The following is an 11,010-nucleotide window of genomic DNA, read 5'->3' as shown; positions in this document are numbered from 1 at the left end:
CTACCAAGTTACTCCAAGATCAGAACTTCATTAACTGGAGATCTGCTTATGGTAACGCCTGCCCGTTGGAGATCTATCCCAATGAGACGGTAATTTTTTCCCATTTTATCAAGCGAGGCCTTGCATTGCCCTCTTCAGATTTCTTCTGAGGTTTAATGCATTATTATAAATTAGAGTTGGTGCATCTAAACCCCATTGGGATCCTCCATACTGCAATCTTCATTTTTGTGAAGCTTTTCTAGGGATCAGGCCGCACTTTCAATTATTCCAGACATTTTTCCGTGTGAAGCCACAACCCTCAAAAGATCATACTCTCTTAGTTGGAGGCTCCGGGATCCAGATGCAGGGGACAACAAGTGGCCAGTATCTCGATTACGAGTTGATAGACTCCAATGCTGGGTGGAAGGAAAAGTGGTGCTACATTGGCAACCATGATCCGAAACTACCCAAGCTGATGGGGATCGTCCCTCATGCAGCAACCGCTGGCTTGATGAACCAAAACATGGAGATTGCCTCCAACTACTTGAGCTGATCGGTAGAATAGTAGTTGAAATAGGAGGGCCTTACTGGAATCGGAGTGATGTTCAGTTTTATGAAGCGACGCATCCAGCCCTTGCACCAAAGGTGCCACTATGGCTATCAATACACCAGCCTGGATGATCCCTCCAAATTCACTTATGATGAAATCAGCACGGATGAAGTCATGGTGGAGCTCAAGTGAATGTTCAAAAATGTGGGCGAGATCCCCACTATTGTGCGGGAATTCACTGCCACCAACCCACCAAAACCTGTAAGTACCCATGGTCATAGCCCCTGAGTACTTATTTGAAGTTGTTAGGTTTGCTAACTTGTCTTTCTTTGCAGGAAGATGTTACTATGTACTTCTCTGCTCCCTCTCCTCTCGGATCTGAAAAAGTTTGTGAAGCTGCTTCTCGCTTGTTTACGCGGGAAGACATGATAGGCGATGACCTGAAGGAGGAGGTGCTCGAGTCTTCCAACGACACTAGTTCTAATGCCGCGGATGATGTGAAGGCTCAGCCGTCTGTTAAGGTTGGGTCTTCCTCTGCGGTGAAGAAACGCTCAGCTGCTGATGATCTTGAAGCTACGATTCCTCCACCACCAAAGAAGAAGTGAATCGTTATTACAAAACGGGTCTTGAAGGAGTTTGTCACCACAGAAGATGTGCCTCCCACGGTAATTACTTATGAGGAAGGACAAGACCCTGAGGATCGTGTACTCTCGATAGGCGTTTCCAATATCACGACCGTGTCTACTCAAGATGACATTGGTGGTTTGCAGGTACTCGATGAGGCGACCGAAGCGAAGAAGGCGACTGCTGTGGCCGCTCAAAACAAGTCACCGATCACCGAGGAGTTGATCGAGATTGAGGATGATCCAGAGCCTCAAGATGCCATTCAGGTTGTTCCCTAGGTGGTGAACCCCACTGACACAGACACAACTCAAGCAACAGAGGCAAAGCTCAAAGCTGGCCAAGATCCTATTGTGGATGTGCAAGTCGCGCTGAAAGCACCGTCGTCAACTATCAAGCCACTACGACTGTTTGGTGAACCCACCCTACGGCTGAGGAGGTCTTCAAAGTAATATTTATGCTCCTTTCGAGTACTAATTGTAACTCAAAATCGACTTGTTGTGTCGCTAAAGCTTTGTCTTATACAGGAAATCCTCTAATATGGACCTTGGAGGTCCTGGCTCAATTTCCGTGACCAATGGCGATGGCATCTCAGCCCAAGATGTTGCCCCGGCCCCAGCAAGTCCACAGCCGGAGGAATACCCTGCAACGATGAGTAGTCCAGTTGCCATTTTCTTTGTAGTAACGTTGATGCGAGAAGTTATTTTGTCTTTGACTAATGTTATGTTGCCAGCCCCTGAGCAACAAGTACCCGAGGAGATGGTGGATGCTGTGGACATGGTTATTGCTTTTGCAACACCCGAGCAACTGATTGCGGGTGAAGCGACAACTTCCTCTAGCATCGTGGCTGTGGATATGGCCCCCCGAGCCAGAGATAGAAGTCGAGGCGACGATAGCCCTTAGGGCCATGGCCATTGATTCATCCTCCGAGCCTGGGATGTTTGGTGGTCTTGCCGTGGTTCCACATGTGACCACGGGTGCTGAAATTGGCAGGACTAGGAAGATAACTCTGGAGGATATCCAGCTGATCGATGATCCACTATTGAACCCAGAGATGGTAGCTGCTACCAGGGAGATGCATTGTCATCTCAGCAATTATGCAGATGTGAGTTGAAATTATTTTTCTCTATTGGCATAATGGCTGGCGCGCATGTGTTAACATGAGTACTGATTTTTAAATTCAAGGACTTGATCAATCGCTCCCGTCGTAAGTTAGAAATGCTTGAGGGGTATGGTGATACCGTACTTCATGCTGAAGCACTGGAAAAGAGTTTGCTAAAGAAAAACTGTATGTCTCCTGCTTGATGATGAAGCACGACAGCTCGATGGCGGCCTTCCGGAACCAGATTCAAGACCTGGAGGATAAGAAGGAGCATCTTGTTGCTCGCAATAAGTCTCTCAATCACAAAATTGAAGGTAGTCTCTTCTCCTTTGATGTTCGTCGACTACTGATTGTATGTCAATTCTTATTAATCCCATGCTAATGTTGCACAAAATATAAGAAATTGGAACCAAAGCTTCAAGCGTCAATCACCAACTGGAAAAATGCCTTCTACTGAGTGATAGATCAACACGACAAGCTGGTGCTTCATGTTGAGAAGTTGGAGCATGATCTAGAGAAAGAGACGCAGATGCGCGAGGATGGCGAGGTTGATCTGGTCAATGCCATGAAGACCATCTGAGAGCGCGAAGCTGTGCTGAAAGCTGCCAAACTCACTTGGAAGGAGATATCTGAAGCGGCCCAGCCAATAGCGGACATGGTGTAGCCTCATGTTGAAGGTGTAGAGCCCCATCCGCTATCTGAAGTACTCAAGGACGTGCCAGGGAAATTCACCAGCTACATTCAGAAGATGGCGAAGTCTGTCTCCAAGCAACTGCTGAGCTTCATTAAGTCTTTCTATCCTCAAGCTGATCTGGCTCCTGTTGTAGAAGGTATAGCGGAGGACTGCTCTGACAAGCTCTTCAAGCAGTACATGCAGGATATGGATCCCATTGTAGAAGAAGTAGCCAATCATCTGGTCCTTGTGTAGTTCTGTATTAACGCAAACATTAGTTCTATATTGAAAACATGATATGAATGCTTTGTAATGTAAATATTTCTAAGTCTTGTTGCAATCTTTGTTGCTTTCGACTTGTTGTTTTAGTGCATCTTACAATCTTCCCTGATATTTTCTCATACAGTAGATGTGAGTGTCTGTGCACAAGGCTTCTTTGATGATCCTCATCAGGTGCTAGTTGTGAGTACTCTTGTTATGTGCTCCTTTATTGCGGTGCACGAGTAGTCAAGCTGCCTGGGCTGTAGACTTCTTTAATAAAGGTCTGTTTAGGGTTTCGATGACTAGAGCCTATCTTTACAACCTCTCTGAGTTGTATTGATGTTACGCTCTGGAAAGCCTAGAACTGCAGGCTTGTTATTACAAGCTGCGAGTAGACAGATTTGTCTGGTGGATAGTCTCTCAGGTAGTTAATTAACTCCTGAGGTACTGATGGCTTCTTTTTTGCAAGCCGCCAAGGGATAGATGTGTCCAATGAGTTAACTAACTCATGAAGTTTACTGCAGACTTGCTTTGCAAGCCACGATTGGACAATTTTGTCCAATGAGTTGAATGACTCATAGACTTGTTATTACAAGCTGTGATTGGGTGATTTTGCCTAGGGAGCTGAGTAGCTCGTTGAAATTTTGCAGACTTGTTATTACAAGCCACGATTGGGCAATTTTTCCCAGGGAGCTGAATAGCTCATTTAGGATTACTGCGAACTTACTTCTGCAAGCCACGATAAGGCAGAAATAAGTAGTTGAATTATGACAAGAATATGGATGCTTTGTTGATTTGTAATTCTACAACTAGGGTTGATGGCTAATTTATATGAATATGCAAATCTAAATTAGGGATAAAATTGACAGAGTTGCTTGATGTTCCAAAAGTTGTTGAAGTCTTCACCTGAGGGGTGTTGTAATTGATATGATTTAGGTCTAGTGCCTTGGAGATGATAAAAGATCCCTCCCATGGTGAGTTGAGCTTGTGTAGCCCTTTGGTGTCCTGGATATTGCGAAGGACCATGTCGCCTTTGTTGAACGATCGTTGTTTGACATTTCGATCATGGTTGCAGTGAAGGCCTTCGAGGTATCTGGCGGACTGGATGAGTACTGCGCAGCAAGCTTTTTCGAGGCTGTCAATGTCTAGACTCCTTGTTTCTTCTGTTGCGCCTTCTTCGTACTACTCGACTGTTGGAGACCTCCACGTGACGTCAGCAGGTAGGACAACTTCGGATCCGTAGGCTAGGAAGTAGGATGATTGCCCTGTAGGCTTGCACGGCTGGGTACGGAGCTCCTAGAGGAAATTAGATAGTTCTTTAAGCCATTTGACTCCTTTCGTGTTTTCGATATCGTGCAACCTTTTCTTGAGAGCTTCCAGTACCATCCCATTAGAGCGCTCAATCTAGCCATTAGCCCGCGGATGAGCGACAGAGACATACCAGACATCAGTCCCACTGTTCTCATAATATTTCCAGAACTCGTGATTGTTGAAGTTGGAGCCCAGGTCTGTGATAATGCGATTGGGGAAGCCGTAGCGGTGGACAATTTCATCGAGGAAGTCGAGTACTCTGTCTTCCTTTGGGCAGGTTACTGGCTTTACCTCGATCCACTTGGTAAACTTGTCAATTGGCACCAGTACTCGGTTGAATCCTCCCGCCATGGGCAGTGAGCCAATCATGTCGAGCTCCCAGCATGCGAATGGCCAAGAGGGTGGTATGGTGATCAGCTTGTAGGTAGGGACGTGCTGTTGCTTGGTGAAGAATTGGCACCCTTGGCATCGGCGGACTAGTTCCTCGGTGTCAGCGAGAGCTATAAACTAATAGAACCTTGATCTAAAAGCTTTACCCACGATTGTGCGTGTGGTTGCGTGGTTGCTGTAAATGCCTTTGTGGATCTCCTCCAGTATGTCCTTGTTGTCTTGCCATGAGACGCACTTCATGAGAACTCCTAACGATGCGCCTTTTCTGTAAAGCTTGTCTCCGACTAGAACATAGTTCTTGCTGCATCATAAGGTTTGCTTTGCTTCTGTCTTATCTAATGGTAACTTGTACTCTTTGATGTAGTCGATTAAGGGCACTCTCCAGTATACGTTGATCATCATGACCTCCCAATCTGGTGTGGTAGGACCTCAATCAGTGGTTATTGATGGTGTCGTCTCTGTTATGGATGGCTTGTGTAGCTTATGGACGAAAAGCCCTTTTGGAACTTGAGCACGACTAGCTCCAAACTTGGATAGGATGTCCACGGCAATGTTGTTGTCACGAACTATATGGTGGAACTCCAAACCAGAGAATTTGTTCTATAGCTTGCATACTTCTAGGCAATACGCATCCATGTTTTCCTTATGGCAGGCCCACTCATTGTTGACTTGATTGATGACCACCAGTGAGTCGCCGTAGATAAGCAATCGCTTTATTCCTAGCAAGATTGCCAAGCGGAGTCCATGCAGAAGCGCCTTGGATTCAGCTTCATTGTTGGACCCTTCCCATAAGATTTGCAGAACGTACTTCATTGTTGGCGTACTCAAGCTTGAGTGATCCATCGAAATATATGACCCAGTGCTCTAGACGCTCTGCTAGCATTGGTAGTTGATTCTCCCTTCACTCTGCAATGAAATCGACTAGGGCCTGGGACTTGATTGTAGTCTTTGATTTGAATTCCAGGGACAATGTTCCGAGTTCTACTGTCCACTTAGATATTCTTTCTGTTGCATCCCGATTGTGGAGAATTTCTCCCAAGGGGAAGTCTGTGACAACAGATATCTGGAAGTAATGTCGTAACTTGCGCGAGGTGAGCAATATCATGTACAGCAGCTTCTGGACCAGTGGATATCTGGCCTTGGAATCTGACAGCACCTCCGCTACGAAGTAGACGGGCCTTTATACTTTGATTACATGGCCTGGTTCTGGTCTTTCAACCACAATCACCGTGCTGAAAACGTGAGTAGTTGCAACGATGTAGAGCAGCAAGTCTTCGTTGGGGTTTGGTGCTGTGAGGACCGGTGGCTTTGATAGGAAGTCCTTTAATTGTTGTAGGGCTTGATCTGCCTCCTCGACACACTGAAATTTGTCTTGCTGCTTAAGCAGTTTGAAGAAGGGTAGGCCCCATTCTCCAAGACTTGAGATGAATCTGTTGAGGGCCGCCATGCATCTAGTCAGCTTCTGGACGTCCTAGATGCCTGATGGGGCATGCATGTCGGTGATGGCGGAGATCTTCTTGGGGTTAGCATCAAAGCCTCGGTGACTAATGATGAACCTGGGTAGTTTCCCGGAAGGCACGCCGAAGACGCACTTTGTCGAGTTGAGCTTCCACTGGAACTGTCGCAAACTTGCGAAAGTTTCTTCTAGATTCGCAATCAGGTTGTCAGGATTTCTAGTCTTTACAACCACATCATCCACGTACACCTCAACGTTGTGATGTAGCTGCTTCTTGAAGCACTCCTGGATTGCCTGTTGATAGGTAGCGCCTGCGTTCTTCAACCCGAAAGACATTGTTGTGTAGCAGAAAGCTCCGTCTGGGGTGATAAATGCAGTCTTGATCTGGTCTTCCTCCTTGAGAGCTATCTGGTGATACCTTGAGTAGCAATCGAGGATACAGAGAAGGGTGCATCCAGCTGTGGAGTCAATGAGTTGATCGATCCTAGGGAGCCCAAAGGGATCCTTTGGACAATGCTTGTTGAGGTCTATATAGTCGACACACATCCTCCGTCATTGTTGTTTTTCTTTCACACTAGGACGGGATTGGCGAGACACTTTGGATGATAGAATTCTTTTATGAAGCCCACTGCAAGTAGTTTGGCTAGCTCTTTCTTGATGGCTTCCCTTCTGTCTTGGGCGAATCGTCGAAAGTGTTGCCTTTTTGGTGTAGCTTTTGGATTCACATTGAGTGAGTGCTCGATCAACTCCCTAGGCACCCCCTGCATGTCCGCTGGTTTCCACGTGAAGATGTCTCAGTTGGCCTGGAGGAAGCTGACGAGCGCGTTTTCCTATTTAGGATCCAGCCTCTGCTAATTAGGGCTATTTTGGACCTATCACCAGTTTCAAGATCAATGGCTTTGATGTCTACTTCACTTGTCGGCTTGACCTTGGTTTCCCCCGACTTCTTTTCTGGAATCTTGAGCTCTGACGGGGACAACTTCTTTGATGCAGCGCATCATCGAGTTTGGTACTTGGGTTGTTGCTGCTAGCTCCACCACTTCTGTGTCGCAGTCATACGACCTCTTCAAGTCTCCACGCAGGGAGAGTACTCCTTTGGGTTCCGGCATCTTGAATACTAAGTACACGAAGTGCGGGATGACCATGAATTTAGCTAATGCTGGTCTTCCGAGGATGGCATGGTATGGTGTTTCAAAGTTCGCTACCTCGAACCAGATGTATTATGTTTGGCAGTGTTCTTTTGTTCCAAAGGTAACTGGCAAAACCATCTGTCCGAGGTGTACAGCTGTGTTGCCCGGGATGATCCCATGGAACGAAGAGTTCGTTAGGGTGAGCATATTGGTGACATCGAGGCTTATCTTCTTCAGTATCTTGGCGAACAGGATGTGAAGCCCGCTACCACCATCGATGAGCACTTTAGTAATTCTGGAGCCAGCGACAACCGGGTCTTGGACAAGGGAATACCGTCCTGGGTTGGAGAAACTAGACCATTGGTCCTTCTTGGAGAACGTAATTAGCACCTCGAACCATTTGAGGAACGTTGGGGTCGCAGATTTAATGGACATTATCTCTCGAAGAGTGGGCTTCTTGGACCGCTTAGTAGCAGTACCCAGGGTTCCGCCGAAGATGACGTTGACGGTGTTGGATGGGTTCTGGAACTTGCCATTTCACCATCGTCTGTCTTCCTTGGCCTCGCTCTTGTCCTTGGTGCTAGATGGCTCTGGCAAGTCCTTCATGACTTTTCGTAGACTAAAACAATCTATCGCAGAGTGCTTGTGGTATGGGCACTGTTTCTTCAGGAGCTCATTGAATGAGGGTTTGTCTTAATTCTTGCCGCTACCTTTCTTGGACGACTGAAAAATTGCCGCGATAGTATTGTCTGGTTTTCGCTTAAGGTTGTGACCTTCCGAGTAGTTATTCCGGTTGTCAATGTTAGGACAATCGTTGTGGTTCTTGTTGTTGCGTTGGCCATTGTTCTTATTGTTGTTGTTCTAGCCCTTGTTGCGATTGGACTCGAACCTTTCGATCTCCCAATCTTCTTCATCTGCCCACGTTTGTACCATGATCTTGAGAGATTTGACATCAGCAGGGTGTCTTCTGCTGAAGTCCTGGAACATCCGACAGTCGTGGAGGCCGTTTTGGAAGCAGTCTATAACATCACGCTCCGTGATATCCACGATTGTGGCCTTCTTGTTGAAAAAATGACGTAAGTAGCTTCGCAGGGTCTCGCTTTCTTGTTTTTTAACTTCAGACAAGTCGATCCTGTTGCCAGGATGTTGCATTGTCCCTACGTAGTTGTTGGGGAATGCTACTTTGAGGCCCTTCCATGAGTCTATGGAGTTCATATCCAACGATTCAAACCATGTGAGTGGTGCCGCCTTCATGGAGATGGGGAAGTAGATGACTATGGTGTTGTCGTTTCCCCCTGCTGCTTGTACTGACAGCGAGTTGCACAGGAGCCATTGGACTAGGTCCTACTTGCCATCGTACTTGGTGATATCCGGAGGTTTGAACTTTTCGGGTAGAGTTGTCCTCCTCACATATCTTGAGAAGGCGGGGAATCCGTCAATATCATCTCTTGGGTGTTCGACTTCTTCCTCGCGCTCGCGGCGCCATCCGTCGATGATGGTACGGGCGTCGCGGCTAGCATTAATCTTGTTACGGAGGTCTTCTATTGGGCATTCAGGCTCTGGGTTGACCCCACGGTGGCCACGGCCTCCTGAGGGTCCTGCTAGACTACCTTCAACTCCAACTTGGCTTGGTCTAGCGCCTTTGAATTGACTTGGTCTGGACGGAGCGCCTCTATGGCTGCTGCCATGTCGACTTCACTGGGATGGGGAGTGTTGGACTGACTGTATCAGATTCTGTTGATCGAGTTGTTCATATGCAAGTTCCGCCAGTTCAACCAACTATCTTGTGTACTTGTTCTGAGGCATCACGCGGGTAATGCGATCAATAGACACGATGGTAGCCAGGAGAGTACGATGGCGATGCATTTGAATCGCTTCAAAGGCGTTATGAAGGTTTTGGATTGGTAGGTCCGCTGCAAGGCTGTGGCGGTGCTCTGCTCTTGCATCATTTCTTGCTCATCGTCGAGTTTATTGAGCTTCGATCTCTTCTCTAACAATGTTGGCGGTGAGTTCATCACGCGAGACTTCATCCGGGTGACGCTCATGTCATTGGTTTCTGTCTCGTTGCTCTTTTTCTTCATCCTCTTGTCCAGTTATGACGACGAAGAGTTCACACTTTGGAGAGTGGTTTCCCGAGCTTGAAGTGATGACCTCTATGGTGTTACCTGCCTTGTAAATAGGCGACATAGGAGCTCCCTCCTGGTACGGGAGAGTGTCGAGGTAGACGATGAGGCATGAATCGTCGTCTTTGGCAAGAGCGGGTGACTTCATGTTGGGCCAGTAGACGAATCTGCCTTGGGGAGTTGATGTGATTACCAGACCCTGCTGCAGACCTGATAAAGGAGTCTCCTCACCTGGATCGAAGTAGTAGTCGAGGTCATCGATCATATCTGTATCAGATTGTGACCTAGACAGGGCAGCCTGATAAATAGTGATCGCGTTGCGGAGTCCGAACGGGAATCAACTCAGGTGGTAGTCTGACTCACACGATGGCTTATGTACCGGCTTGTGAAAGTCAATCCGATTGCCGGTATAAGTCAAGTTGAACTTGGACTCGTCCCCCCAGCCTCTGACTAGGTCAGAAATTGAAAATTCGCCGAAAATATCGATGAGGTTCTCCAGAGCTTGGCGCTGGAGATTCATGGTTTGCTGCTGCTTCTCCAGGGTTAACGTGAGGTGGCGGTGGAAATTTGCAGCTCCGTCTGCAATGCAATCCCAGGAGCTAAAGACGAACATCGCGCCTGCTTTGAACATGACGATTGGTTTGATGATGACTTGTGCCATCGAGTTTGCCAGTGGATTCTTGGCGAGTTCCCGTACCTGGCACGCTATCTCTCTTCAAAATTCTTGTTTCAAGCCAAAAAAATATAGGAAACCTATGAACCTACCCTGAATGTTGTTAGTTTGGTTGTTGGGGCTTTTTGATGAATGATTTTCTTGTTGACATTGCTTGACTTCTTATGAAGTGGTCAGCCTTGCTTTGTGATTCTAAGCAATTATTTTTGACTCAACTAATTGTGGAACAACATCGATAGTCTTTTCAACCTTGCTAGCCTTTGTTTTTGCTAACCCTTTTGCTTGTGTATATGCATTTGTTCCAACATTCATGTGTTAGCTTGGCTTTTTCCTAAAAACTTTTATGATGAATGCTTTCATATCTATGTTAATGCTTGTACAACATTTTCCTTTCGCAATCTTGTGTAAACGTGGTGTTTAGACTTGATTGCAGACATCATCATTCAGTTTACCAAAACTTGCAAGCCATTCATATTGCATTGGTTGGTTTATAAGCTTTGCAATGTGCTTTATTTTTCTTGTGCTGTAAAGAGTTATTGATCATGGGATAAGCATGGTATTTGACCTTGATTAACAATTTTTATGGCTATGGAGGATTTCAGCAACCTAAATATAACCATGGTGCTTAGAACTTAGTGCAAACATTATCTTTATTTATGTCCCTACCTATCATTTGCATTCACACTTGCACTCACATACACTCATTAGGTTTTTGTTTTTATTTTACTAGATTAGCTATGC

Source organism: Setaria italica, chromosome III (assembly GCF_000263155.2).
Source record: "Setaria italica strain Yugu1 chromosome III, Setaria_italica_v2.0, whole genome shotgun sequence".
NCBI classification, from domain to species: domain Eukaryota; kingdom Viridiplantae; phylum Streptophyta; class Magnoliopsida; order Poales; family Poaceae; genus Setaria; species Setaria italica.
Note: the sequence above shows the minus strand (reverse complement) of the source record.